We start from the raw sequence: 12,861 nt of genomic DNA on the forward strand, positions 1-12,861 counted from the left end.
TAATTATAATCGTCTCAAATTCCCGAGGAAACACGATAATCGACTTCCCAAACAAGTTTTCCTCACTTTCTCGCGATTAATGCCAAATCTCCAACATCGCGGAACTCTCACGATTACGAATTAATAATAAACGAGTTCCCTTAACCACGATTCGCTCGTATATTCCGACGAAATGCTAAAATATGTATCTTAATTAAAATTTCATTCCGATTTGGAATTTACTTCGACAACTTTCAGCTTTTACGTACGAAAAATTACGCGACAGAAAATCATTTTACTTATTGTTTTAGCAAATTTCTGAAAACTGTAAGACAATTTTTGCCGTTTGTCAGGTTAGGTTGTAATCGACAGTGAATGAAAATTCCGTTAAAATGCCGCACGACTATGAAGACTGAATCTATTTATAAATTAAATATACACAGAAACAAGTATCTACGAGTATTTGCCAGGGTGAAATATTTTCACATGTGCAACCGAGCAGGACAAAATAAACGTTCGAATCGTTGTGCAACAGATGCACATGATAAACCAGAGGCGTGGGTCGATACGAAGGATAGATTCGTATTGGTTTCCTCCGTAACGCGAATATCTCGAAACACGAACAACGTCGTAACCTTCCAAGACCTAAATTTCCCAAATGCATAATTATGCAATTTTTGTGCACTGCTCGCCCCCTCCTGTGCACCGTATCGAACGAACCAATTAGTATCCCCTTACTCTTCGGTTCGTTCCGTTTCTACAGGTTCGCAAAAAGGACGGCCCTCTCTCCCCACTCCCCGAGCAACGTAATTTATAATTCAATGACTTCATAATTTTGCGTTCAACAACTAAAAGCACTTCGACCGCATAATAGTTTCATAATTGGAGCCCGACCGCGGAGGAATTTTTAATCGAGTTTCGCGATTCGCCCTGCAATTCGGGTCCACCCTCCTCTCGCTCGCTCACTCTCTCTCTCTTTCTCTCGTTGTTAATTCGATCGAGAACGCGCGTCCTCCAACTTCGTGGATCTCTGGATCCGACGAGACGCGTTCGAGACGCGGAAAGAAAAAATCGTACGCGAGGAACGAACCGAGAGAATCGTTACGCTTCGAGGAGGATATTCAACGAGGTGGGCGACGAAGTCGAGCGGCGCGTATTTAGGCTGGTCCGGGCTATATTTAAATCAGTTCGTGGTGGGGCCAGCGAACGCGAAACTACGAGGAGACACACGTCCGCGTCGACTCCGACGCTTCGTTGTTCGACGTCCAGACGTTCGAGAAGGTTCTCGGGGTTCCATACTCCCAACGCGTTCCATATTTCCATAGATTTCGTTCCATCGGTGTGCACCGCGAGCCCACGAAATGGTTGGATAAAGTTTCACGATCGAGCGTTCGAGGAATCGTCGAGGTGAGTGTTAACCCTTTCCTCCTATCGTTTAAAATTCGACAACGCGTGTTAATCGACGGCAAGATCGTTCGCAACTCTCACCGTCCTCGTGAACGTTAAGTTTTCTTTGTTAAGATAGTATACAGAAGTATTTCTCTAAGATTTTTAAGAGAATGTATTTCAAGGTACGAGTATGGCCAACCCTCGCTTGTAGTACTTATGTCTGATTCGATTTCTTTACCACGATATTGTAGGCAAAAGGGTTAAAGGGAGCAGACTCTGTCGAAAGTGATTATTTGCAATTTTTTCTAACGTATGAACATCACGCATTGTAAAACCCGTTCTAGTTCTGGAATTTCTCTCGAATTTCCACAGAAAGGAACAGAAAGGGAAGACAAAGGTCCATGGAGGAGAATATTTATTACTTGGGAAAAAAGCCATAAGTTGTAACTGAAAAAGAATATTTTTATCTTGAAACGTTAGAGAATATACTCGAAAAGTGACGAGAAGTTTCATCGAGATTTTACGTTAAAAAAAAATGATCAAAAATCACCCTATTTTATCATTTCCACTACATTAGATACCGGTAATCAAAATTTTAGACAACTCGACGTTCGACAGCACACACGTAACACAAATCAGAACAGATGTTCAACCAGAATACACATCCATGAAAATAGCTTAGTCTACGCTTCTTTAATTCCAAATACAAATACTACCACCTATCGGTCCATTCTTAATACACAAATTGAAATACGTGTGCGAGGGATTAGTTTCTTTAAAACATTTTTCTTTACAGTCTGTAAGTTCTCGATTGTTTCTAGAAGTTTGGAAAAAACGTGTGCACCGGTATCGTCGTCGAGTGAAAATGAAATTTCCAACGTTGCATTCCATTTTTTACGCGTTTCACGATGTAGATACTCTGAACGTTGACGTTACCGCGGATTAAACGAACAGATTGCACGATTCGTGTTCGATCGCTGGAAAAAAGTTGGCGATTCGTAAATCAAAAATTGAAACCGGAAGGACCGGAAACGCGCCTACCGGATACCGCGCGGGGTTTAAAAAATACAAAACGTCATTCGACGAATTTGAATTCGTGATTTTCTTCAAAGATCGATATTGGCGAGCACCGAGCGTGTTGTAGAGCTTCGAGCAACGAAAACAACGACGCGTAAAATTATGAATTATTTTTTCTCGACGTAATTACTATTTTAATTGTTACTCTCCTTTTCGTTGATTTATATTTCTGTAATTTTCCATGGACGTTTTTAATCGTTTAATAAATACAGATATTATTCGACGCGTTCCACGTTGCAAACTCGGTGGAGCTGCTTCTCCACTTCCTTCCTTCGACTAGGCAATCATGTCGGTTTCAGGTTGCAATTAAGCTCCAGTTCAGCCCATAAGTGGCGCATCTAGAGCTACTATTACCGATCAATTTATAGCCTATCGATGTCTTATAAGTAGGCCAGTTACCGATCGAATAAATGTGAATTGTCGATGAAGGAATCGAACGTAACATTAATGCGCCTATTGACCGGAGCGCGAAGTTAAAATGAAAGAAAGTAAAAAAGCTGAAAGTACGAGTGTAGAATCCCTTTCAAAAATTGAAGAACTTTAACATTTTTCAATGTTTCCAAATTTTTCGAAATCCTCATTGTATAAATGAATCTTCAGTGACCATCCAACCAAGTCGATGAGAAAAAAAAAGCTTGAAATATATTTTAGGTTAATTAAATCGGTTAACATTCCCCCGAATTTTCTCAACGATTGCACAATTTTCCTCGCACGTCGTTCCAAGCCTTCCACGTAAACATTCTCCCAAATTCTCGCGAATTTCCCCCGGAATTTGATTTTCCCAGAAGCGAGAAATGCTTTTCCCTCCGCCGTGGCGGTGATTATTCTCAACTTAAATCGAGCAACATTCCCCCGAATTTTTCAACGATTGCCTAATTTTCCTTGCGCGACGTTCGAAGCCATCGTTGTACTCCAACGTCCTCCGATATTCTCCCGTTTCCGGCGAAATTTGATTTTTCCCAGCGCGATAAAGATTTCGAAAGCTTCCAACGCTGCCGACGCGCTAATTATTTTCAAGTTCGCACGGCCGTGGGTTTTCACACGTGGCACGCGCCCATTGCACAGAGCTAATTGGGCAAACATTCCCGTTTCCGTTCCCCTTGTCCCGGGTCCGGGCTGACAGCGCTAATTCCAATTTCCTCGAGCGCAACAATTTACTCGCCTATAACCGCGATAACCGTAAGAAACGCCCGATGGAAATTCACCGGCTGAAACACGTGCATAAGCTGCGGGAACCGGTAGCATCCTCTCTATTCTCGCTCTTTCGATTCGAGTGGCGTTCTTTGAAAAGCCACCGGTACCGTTACCAGCTTCTCGCTACGCTCTGTCCATTCTCCTCGCAATTTTTCCAACCACGAGATATCACGATATTCATAATCTCGGGGCCACTCGTGACCCGTCAAGGACCAGCTTGAAATTCCATGGAGGCCTAGACCCGATATTCAATTTCTGTAGGTAGCCGCGAGTGGTCGGAGTGCCGTTTCCCCGAATCGAGACCACCGACGTCCCGGTAGGCAAACTCGCTCTTCTCGTGTTTGAATCGAGTCCAATCCGACGCGAGTATTTCGTGGCAGGAAAGCGGTCTGGCCCTGAGCGACGTAAAAAGGAAAGAATCGGTTCTGGTACGGTCTCGTACGCATCGGCCACCTGTTTTTAACCGAGAATTTCTGCTGCAATCGCGGGTGCCACTTCGTCTTCTCCGAGGGGCGTTCATCTCGTGCGAGATGGTAATACATTAGTAGTCGCTAGGAAAATTTACAACGACCTCTGGTAGTAATTGAAGACATTCTCGAAATCTTTTCAGTGTTCTGCGTTTCGTCGAGTAATTGGTCATTCGTGCGTAAAATATTTGGTACAATTGGAACGGGAGTTTTAGGGGTACGGTTAAATGTGAAAGGGTTGGATACAGAAAGGTAAATATTGAACGTTTGCAACGCGACTTCATTTAGTACCGTTGTTTTTCGAGTGCAATATTTGTAACATTTTCTAACGATTTTTTAGCCAATAATAACATCGAAGATAAAGTAATAGGATATTAGTTGTTCAGAAAAGGTGCCTCGAGTATTCTAGGGAGAAAGAAATATCGGTGTTCGATTAAGGGGAATGTGGTACCGTCGAGAAGTAGAATGTGGACGTCTGACCATGAAGACTCGTGATTCCTTCTTGCGACTGATTTTCCCGACTTTTTATAATGCACGCCAGAAATATAAGAAACAGCAATTGTTTCTTACTTAGTAGAGTATAAATTAATTTTGTTCCATATTTTCGATACATTTTCTCGTTTGGAACGAACATTTCGAGGCTTGTGCCACCGATTATCGGACATTTCGTACAAGAGTATTTGAATTAAGCGTTGAACTTGTGCTCTCGAGTATAAGCTCGTACAAAAATTAACGAAACTCGAGTTATTCGCGAGGCATGGAAGGAAGGTACTCTTTCGAAAAACCTTCATCTCCTGTTCGCGTGGAGAAACCTCCTTATTGCGAGACAAACGATTTCAACGCAAAGCTTCGACCGTTCGCTCGACTTATCCTACGAAAAACGTTCCAAGCTTCTTTGATTTCAACGTGCACACACGTCCCTGTGCTCGACCAAACATAGAATAAAACAACTCGTTTTAAAAAACCTCGTCGCGATTGATTTTTCTCGCACCGAGACTCTGTCCCCTTTTATAAAAACGACACCCACTCTTTTATAGGTTCCGCTAAATTATAAATATTTCTCGTAACGGTGAATCGAATTCCACTGGAAAAATACATTCGTAACCATAAAATTTAAATTGCGCGAAAAAAATTGATTTACGGGTTAAAAATTGTCGAATAGCTATTGGACCGGAGGGGAAAAGGGTAGAAAAGTTTCGTTGTTCCCGAAGTGAAAATACAGCTTACATAACGCACATTTTACCGAAAATTGACGACAGTTATTACACGTTATTCGCGAAAGTTGTGCCAAGAACAATTTCATAAATTTTTCCCAAAATAGCGTACGCGATGCACCGGAACCGACGATATATTATCGGTACACGCGCGCGCGCACGCAAAAAAAAAAATAAAAAAAAAAGGGACAAAGATTATCGGCGATACGATGATAATCATCGGGGCAAAGTTGTTTCGGGACTTTTAATATCGTAAATTTCTACCCTTGCGGCCAGCCAGTCGTTGTTTACACGGTTGGCTCGTTTCGAAAACAACGGATAAGATCAAATATCGGATCGCGCGGCGAATAGCTGGAAAGTTCGGCAAAGCAACAGTTTTTTAAGCGGAGACTTTGTCGGAATGAAAATATCGCGAGTAACATTGTCGAGGTGTACTCGTTGGAAAGGGTGGGTACTGGTTTCAACGTTTCGAGTGTCCGAAATGGAGGAAACGTATGTGAAAACCAACTATCGTTTACCAGGAATTCGTACGAATCTCAAATTGGCTCTGTGCTTATTGGTGTATTGTCATCGACGACGAAAAAGTATCGTTGTGCGTTTCGTGTACAGCGATGGAAATATCGGTAGTATTCGATGCGGGCGTATCGATTTCCTCCGCCCGCGTTGTAACCTCGTCCCTGTCTCTCTGTGTATTTTTTCCGACAAACAAATACCTGCGACAATTCTATGAAAAATGTCCAGGCAACCGTTACGCGCGATTCTTCGCGCGCGTTCACCAGCGACGATCACATTTTTTCCCGCGCCCACTCGATATCGAAATACCCGAGTGAATTTTATTACGCGCTTAAGCTATCGCGATAATCCATAATTATTACTTACAAAGTGATCATTCCGGTCGAAGCAACGTTACCGACGCTCTTCACAAAGGGATCCATTCGCTGGGACACAAAGCGTTGCGCTCCACTGGCTGCGCAAATTAATAATGTAAGTCCGTCGAAATGAAATATTGCGTTTTCTGCTATTTTTCGTCCAAACGGTTCGCGGTTATCGCGTTGCGTTAAATCGAATAAACAATATAGTAATTAGCGGAACGATGCGCGTAATAGGTCTTTAGTTAGGCTGCGTTCCGATCGAACGTCGTACAGCAACACGATTGTCTCGATGAACAAGATACGATAGATAATATGATCGTACTCAGATTGCACAGAATTCGATATTTCTTTTTATCTTTTGTTTATTTTTTATTCGGTCGAAATGTGATCTTCTTTTTATTCTTTGATTCTTTCTCGTTTGGACAAAATTTGATACTTTTCTTTACTCTTCGTTTCTTTTTTGTATAGACAAAATTGGATATCTTTTTTCCTTCTGTTTGTTTGGACGAAATCTGACACCTTTCGTTTATTCTTCGTTTCGTATAATTTTGGAAAAAATTCAACGTCTTCTTCTATCTTTCGTTCCTGTTGTTCGGACACGTTGTTTTCATTATCCTGTGTTCCTTTTTCGTCTCGTTGATCGACCGGTCGGATTTGTCGTCCGATGACGATGCAATCTCAGTCGCTCGGATTAACGAACGATTTTATCGCTGCACGATACCAGTTAAGACGTAACGCGTTAGTGATGATCGAAGCGTTAAACGAGGAGAAAATCGGTGGAAGTCGAGGCGACAGAACGTGACCTGATACGCCAATGTCAATTTTCAAAAGTTCCCAGTCATCTGCGCGCCATTTCTCGACGACTGTCAGGCGGCAAAGTACACAACGCGGACGGAGTATGAAAATAGTCCTTTGACGTCAACCACAGTCACTATGACCGGGTTTACTGTGCTTTGTACTCCTAAAACGGACGTGGCTGGTTCAGTCTTTCGGATTTGTTTACAAGCGAAATTCACCGCTCACCTTCTTTCTCGCGTTGCATCGTCACTCCGTAACGCTGCACTTCGATTCGCGCAAAAATAAACGCGATCGAACGTTCGAGGAAAATTTTCCACGATGTTTCGTTTAATTAGAATTTTACGACTTCTCGGGCAATCTTCTTTTAACGATGAACTTCAATTTAAAACCGACAGACGTTAGATAGGATCAATTTGACGTCGATCGAGGGATTAGTTTTAATTCGTTGGAATTGCAAATGAGCGTCGAAAAATCATCAACGAGAAACGAATTCCACTTACCGTTTCCGTCGATACGGTCTCCCGGCATTTCGTCAGAAATTTAGTAGCTTGGAAATGAAATGCACATCGTTTCGGGTAGACTACAGTCCCTGAGAAAAGTACGAGTCGATTTAAACCTCGCTCCGTTTACTATGGAGGTTGCACTTTTATGTAAATACAAAAGGAATCTGTGTCGATAGTAGGAACAATCGATGCGACAGGAAAATAAGTTTTCCTCGTACTTGAATCGTTTGGACCTCTTCGACATATAAAGAAAATTCAACGAATAACTAACAACTGAAAATTGTACGATCGAAATAGCAAGAAGAACGTACCTTTCGTTCTCATAACCAAAAAGAAGTTTTTATTTTCGACACCAGAATTACATTCCCTCAAACCATGTCTAACATCATAATTAAACGACCACTGTACCGTAAAATTGTACAAATAATTAAAACTACGGAAGAAAAAATATTTTTCGCTCCCATAGTCGATGCAATTATTATATAAACGGGAAACGAACCACGAAAAGCAGTCAGTCCCCGAAACACGATTTTTGGGGTGGTGTTGGGGGGACAAGTACCAACCCTCGTTTCACTCGAACGCCCTACACTTGTTACCATCGTCATTACCGGCATTACTATCGCTATCATTACCGCGACATACCCCATTGTCGGGTTCCCCCTAATCTGCGCGATGGCAAGACGAGTCTCCAGACAATGACAACGAGGCGATCGATGAGCTGCTCGTGTTCTCGCGAACGACGTCGTCGGTACGTTTCACGGACACGCATAATCATCGTACAAAGGCAACGAGCGAAATGGTGGGGAAATTTTGGCCGAGTTCCATGGAAACGTAAAAGCTCGATCGCTAATTTATTAAATCGCTGAACCAAGCGTGGCACAGGAAGCAAATGCTCGAGGTTCGAGCGTGTCCATTGACGGGCTGCAGATTTTTCCGGTCGAGCTCCAAAATGCGATTTTTTTCCCCCAGATACCTACCAACTGCGCCCGTAGTTTACCAACGCAACGCGGATGAACTTTCGCGTCCCGGAGTTAACATCGAATCGGAATTTTTCATCGAATTTTTCCGCGGAATATTCGAAAACCATACCTCGTGACGAATAACGCTGTCGAAAGTTTCTTCGTTTCCTTTTTCACGGCGAGCACGTGAATCGATTCGTTCCCTCGTCCATCGTGTGACTTATTATAGCGTTGTATGCAAACACTTCCCGATAAACGTCCATCTTCGGCTGGAAGCGAGTGAAACGTTGAAATAAGAGCGATCTTCGATATAATTTTTTCGCAGCGTAACATCTCGATGATCATTACTTTCCGTATATATTCTTCAACGTTTCAAAATATACATTGTTCCTTTCTCGATTAGAATTTATCGACTTTTTGCGAAGTAATAAATGTTATTCGATGGCGCGTAGCCTGGTAGCTTTGTATTTCGATCTAGAATAAAAAATCAAACGAGGCTTTCTTCGTGATAGAATTCACACGTATCGTACGAACGATCCTGTTTAATAAGTGTAAAAGTAACGATAATGCGCGATTCTGGAATTTTTCTCGAATTTCCAGAGATATTCTCCATTACAAAGAAGCCCTCGAAGTCGTTCCAACTTGCAAGAAATATTGTATTCTTTTCTTTCGTATTGCTGGTAATAACAATGCAATATTAAAAGGCACGTTCGTAAGGTTGAACCCACGAGAAAGGAAAAATTAAACGCCACCAACAGTGGATGCGGTTCAAGTGCTCAATATGAAATCGAGAGTCCTTTTCGCGAACCTTGGAACTTTACGGTGAAGAAAAGTGAACTCCGAGCCGCGCGAAACGTTCCCGCAAATAACATCGCAATTAAATTCGAATCTCTCGAATATGTCGGCGAAGTACGAAGAACGCGTTATGCACAATGCAGGGGCAATAGGTAGCCGTCAATCTAAACTTTCGAGAGTTCACCGAGTTGCTCGAGCAGCAATTACCCGAAAGAATTTTAAAGAAAAAGGAAATTTCGGACCGGTCGAATCTCGAAACTCGGTTCTATTCGAGAACCCTTAATAACAAATTAATCCTACACCGTATGAATTTTTGTATTTTATAAAAAGGATCGGAAATGTGGTAAAAAAAAATCAAAAACGTAAAAGATACGAAGAGATTTTCTTGTAGAGGGTGTCCCAATCATCACCGGTCGATTTACCTTTTTCCCCCGAATCGTTAGCGTTAAAGATTGCGATTTTTTGCAATACGCCTGAATAATTCACACGCGTTCTTTCACCGTGTATTTTTCCACGATTAATTTCCCATCTGTCTAGATTACACGTGACAAGTTTCAGGTTGATCGGTTCGACGTTTTAAAAATAGCAGGAAATGCAAATCAACCGGTGATGATTGAAACACCCTGTACAACAGCGTGTCGCAACGGTAAATACGAACGAGTTGTGCGCAATGGGATGTTATTTGCCGATAAATACAATAACCATTATTGCTAAAATTGAATGTCTCTTTTTTTTTGTAAAAAATTCGAAACCTACGAATAATTTTCGTCCGGTATTATTTTCACCCATACCGAAACGAGTTTACGATACAAAAATAAGTCGATCGTTGCAACGAAACTTTCTTTTTAAGGGTCTAAGATCGACAAAGTGCACACGAGTAAATACTCGCGGAGAGTTGTTGTTTGGGGAAAATAATTCTATATCGCTGTAAAGCCTAGGATTAAAGAGAAGGAACAAATCCGGACTCTATTTATCGACACCAATGACCCATTATTATAATTCGTGCATATTTCGCTGTGTCGATCGCTTACGATGCCGAATGGAAATCGTAATTATTCACAAATATCGAACGGACAACATACGGTTTCTATGGCGTAGATCGGCAAACGAGTGTCGGAAAATTCACGCATCGACGCTTAGCGACAAGCGCTAAAATGATTATTACACGTATCTGCTGGATCGGTGAATATCGAAATGAATGACATTAATTTACCCCGATTGCGAAGGTTTTCCTTTGTTTCTCCGATAATCCGACCGAATTACTATCTTTCTCTCTCGTGGCTTTTAATCAAATTAATACTGTTCTACCTCTAATAATTGAAGTGCGACTCGATCGAAAAGTGAACGAAAAAATTCTCGCGCCAAGTACACGAATGAATATTCAGAGAGGTCATTAAGAGCAATTATTCCGTATCACAAAAATCCGTAATTACGGTTAGAAAGACGCGATCACAGAGGGTTTATTCGTGTAGATATTCCAATGGGGGAAAAAAAAAGTCAGGAAAAAAAAGAGCCACGTTTTAAAGAATTTATCGCAGAAAATTGTTGTCAATGGCGGAACAATTTCCAGTGATGCGTCGCGTGGAATTGTAATACGGTTCGAGAATAAATTGTACGGATATACGTGTCACTTTGAATAGAAATCTGTACAGTTTCGAAAAAAACGCTCTGGAAATATTTAATTTCGCGTTCCGAGTCTTATTTGTAACAACACGCTTTGAAATTCGTTGATTCGACTTTACCTTTTTTAATTCCCCGATTCTCCGGTTCCGATTTCGCAATACCGTGTGTTCGACGCTGATATTGACCTATCAATGTTCTGACTCCGAGTGTGACCCTAACTTTGATCTCTGCAGACTTCGCCTCGGTCTCTGATATTGGCTCCTGAACGTTCCGACTGTAATCGTAACTTTGATCTTTCAAAGACTTTGACTCCGACTGTGATACTTCGACGAAGTCACTTTGACCGCTCTTCGATTTTTCATTAACTTTATATAAAATCAACGCGCACACGCTCACCGAACGAAGTTATGCAACCGGGTTGCGTATAAAAGAGAGAGATTTCATCAGTCGTAAACCGTGGGAAATGTAAATCTGTTTATCGAATTATTCAATCGATTAATTAAAACTTCCAGCGGTGAGTAACTTAACGAAATTTGCAATTCTTATTTTAACGAAGAATTTTGCATAAAATGCGATACGGCCTTCTAGGAAAACACGTTTCTCGCTCGATAGAATTGCTACGTGTCTGTTGCAAAAAGATTAATAATATTGAATACTATTCGTGGAAAATTAATTCAGAAAATTCGATAGTAAAAGGTAGTGAAAGAGATTCGTGTAAACATTTATTTCACTTTGGTTGTTACTTGCATGCGTTTACGGGGTTTCCGTTACTTTCATTGCGAAGTGAGTTAATGCAACTAGTTCTCTTCAAACGTTTGCACTAATGCTTGGTACATTATCTTGCTGACTATATGCGAAGACTTTTACGATATCTCGTGAATCATTTTAGTCCATTTCCTTGGAAACGATTTTCACCGAACATTTACGCCAGCTACTTCTATGAAGATACGTGAGCTACTAGCGCGCCATAAAAGCAACCATAACTGGAAAACAAGCTCTGATATCACAATCGTTCGAACGAACCTTTTTTTATTAGTTTCACGGGTTGCGTGTACGTTTGAAATAGATAGAGAGGGATTCTACTTACGAAGATAAATCGAAAATGAAGAATAAACTTCTTTGAAGTTTCACTTTCGATCGAAACAAAAGTCTGTCTCTTACTCGCTGTTTCTACTTCGTATTTGCCGCGTTACGAATATGGAAAATTATTTTTCATTTATGATCAAAGTCTCTTTGGACAATTGGAAGGAAGAATTCGCTCTTAGTCACGTAGACACAAGTCCTCGTTAAATCAATCGCAACAATAAATCGCAAAGTTGGAGCGACGAAAATAGAGCACTTTCGAGTGTACCTCCGTGACCGTAACGAGCAAACTGTAAAAATTGTTTAATGTATTTTCGCTAGCGACATTCAGGTACCGAGTTCAAAATTGGAAAAACCTCGAAGTCATCGAGCGTACGATAACTTTTAAGACGCGAAAACATCGCACAGATACACCCTCGCCAAAGATTTCCAAGTAGAGGCTAGGTAGAAGTTTTCAAACCAATACTATAGAAGAATTTGAATAATTTGTACCAATCAAAACTAAAAATTCATACGTAAACGTACTACGTTTACAAATTGTTACTTGGTTCAGATTCACTCTTCCCGTTCAGATGGAATAAACTTTTAAATATAGCGCAAAGAATGCTCGCTGGTCGGATCCGATCGCGTAAATTTAAGTAATTCGCGCGATATACACTCGGTTATTTAAATCGAGCGGGCGATAAATCGCGCGCACCGCGGTATTTATAAACATTAACGTATGATATTATCCGTTTTCGATAAATCGTCCAACTAATTAGAACAAGTTAAAACAGATAATACCGTATCACCATCGATCGTTCCACACATCGTTGCGAGTAGAATCGGCGCGCAGCGGTCAGACACGAGTCTCGATTGCAGCGCAGACCGTAATATTCGAAATCGATTTCGTCGAAAACGAAGAGCAA

At 41.3% G+C, this 12,861-nt stretch overlaps 1 protein-coding gene across 2 annotated transcripts in view; it reads left to right on the top strand.

The window, feature by feature from the left end:
* The first annotated feature begins 1,183 nt into the window (after positions 1–1,183).
* Positions 1,184–12,861, top strand: part of LOC143151922 (glutamate receptor ionotropic, kainate 2) — a 72,473-nt gene continuing 60,795 nt past the window's right edge. For both annotated transcript variants that reach the window (XM_076321442.1, XM_076321447.1), the window contains exon 1: positions 1,184–1,386. The gene's annotated coding sequence lies outside the window, so the exon portion shown is untranslated. The remainder of the gene's footprint in view (positions 1,387–12,861) is intronic.

The sequence above is a fragment of the Ptiloglossa arizonensis genome, chromosome 10, assembly GCF_051014685.1.
Source record: "Ptiloglossa arizonensis isolate GNS036 chromosome 10, iyPtiAriz1_principal, whole genome shotgun sequence".
Taxonomy (NCBI): domain Eukaryota; kingdom Metazoa; phylum Arthropoda; class Insecta; order Hymenoptera; family Colletidae; genus Ptiloglossa; species Ptiloglossa arizonensis.